This window comes from Austrofundulus limnaeus, unplaced genomic scaffold (assembly GCF_001266775.1).
Source record: "Austrofundulus limnaeus strain Quisiro unplaced genomic scaffold, Austrofundulus_limnaeus-1.0 Scaffold2289, whole genome shotgun sequence".
In the NCBI taxonomy this organism is placed as follows: Eukaryota; Metazoa; Chordata; class Actinopteri; order Cyprinodontiformes; family Rivulidae; genus Austrofundulus; species Austrofundulus limnaeus.
The window spans coordinates 1648-3483 of NW_013954691.1; the positions used below are offsets into that span (position 1 = coordinate 1648).

At 36.2% G+C, this 1836-nt stretch overlaps 1 protein-coding gene across 1 annotated transcript in view; it reads right to left on the bottom strand.

Annotated features, from left to right (window-relative positions):
• Window positions 1-216: 216 nt before the first annotated feature.
• The window catches only part of LOC106537393 (AN1-type zinc finger protein 3), a gene marked incomplete at its 5' end in the record, with an annotated part of 2622 nt that continues 1002 nt past the window's right edge, over window positions 217-1836 (bottom strand). Inside the window, 1 exon segment of the mRNA XM_014034775.1 lies at window positions 217-1836.

Below are 1836 nucleotides of genomic sequence, written 5' to 3' on the forward strand. Positions count from 1 at the left end.
TCGTTTTCTACTGAAGTGACAAAGAAAAAAAAGGATTAATCTGAAGCAGGAATCTAAACTGTGCCGAGATAATCTGATTTAATCCTTAGTTTGTTGTGACCGATCACCTTTAGCTTTAAATCCATTCATTTTAACATTTTAACCGTTACGATTAAAACAAACTTACAGGTGAAACTGAACCTGTTTGTTCTAAAAAGAAAACCACACAAACACAGATTCAACATCCTCTAATCCAGTTTAATGTCCTCAGCAGAAAAATGGAACACCATAAAATTATAAAGGAAAAAACAAACAAAACAAAACGAAGGACAGAATTATGTTCTCGCTTTATACATTAACTAAATATGCCACTCTATGCTAGGGTGTGAGTAACTCAAACTGATATAAAAGGTTAAATAAACTTTTCTTTAAGAAGGTACAGAATTATTTTCCTGTTTCTCGTTAGCACTCAAAAAAACAGAAGAAACGGAGGAGAAGGGACAAACGGCCGATAATCCTCGCCGCTTTGTTTTCACCGGAGAAGACGGGAGAGAAGAAACAAGAAGTTGTGCACGAGGATTAGCATAGTAAAGTGGTGTTTCAGGGGCTTTCAACCCGAATCGAGTCCTACACAGTTTCAATTTGAAAAGAATTAAATAAAACAAAAGACAACGTTTGAGTCTCCGTCCACACGGGAAAAAAATCTACGACTTCCCGTAGATTTCCAAACATGGACACTTCAGATAACGCTGCAGACTGAACCCGTTTTTAACAGATCATAGTCTTATTTATTGTACAGGTGCTAAATGCCCAAAAAAAAAAAATAATAAATGAAGTTATTAAATAATTTTTTATGTTTAAACCAAAAAGAAGAGTTTCTGAACCATCTGCACGGCACAACGTTGGGTTGGTGGATTCAGAGCCAGGTCAGAGAGCACGGCGGTGACAAAATAAACCTTAACGAAAGGGGAAACCACTGAATTTAAGTATTCACTTCGTTTTCTGCAGCCGGAACCGACCGACGCTCTGAATCTGATGTCGAACTCAACAATCACACCCAGAAACATCCAAACAAACAGTTCTTTTTCCATTTAATTCCTCAATTATCAGTTTGTTCAGCTCAGAGGTGCACAGATACTCTAATACTGTGTACTCACCCTCAGAGTACTACAGTGCTGATGCTACTTTACGTTTAGCTGACAGAGGAGCAGCACCGTCTGGAGTTTAAACAGTTTGATTAAACAGCTGAAACTGCAGCAGGAAGCAGCTGAAGTCTCACTGAGCAGAAAAGCATCCTGGGAAAATACGGATCTGAGCTTCAAAATTTAAAGCTCCTTGGACCCATTTTCAAATAACTTTAATATGATTTATTATGTATCTGTACTCTGAAATAAATCTGAATCTTTTTGTTTATCACCGTGACATCACAGATTTGATTTAGTCAAAACGTTTTGATCAAAATAAATTTTTTGAAATAATTTGTTAAATAATTCTGAACTTTTACTTCTCTCGTCCAGCATATTTTAGCAGAACACCGCAGAGCTTCTGTAAAACGTGACTGTTTCCCTCAGCAGCCTGAGAAAAATGTGGTAAAAAGGTTGGCTTTTCTAGTGAATTTCAAAATAAGAGCCCACTATTTGACTTAAAAGTATATGGAGTTGGAAAAAGGCTTAAAAATAAAAACTATCAATTGTTTCCTGTCTTAAATAATCACTTATTGTAGAAAACTGGAAGAGTTGCTAGTTAGTTTCCTTTTCTGGTTCTTTATATAAATATTTTATTTTCAGGTTATTGTGGGTTGAAGACAGAGGAACCAAAGAGCCACATGACCTCAGGTTTTTCTACAATAATTTCTGG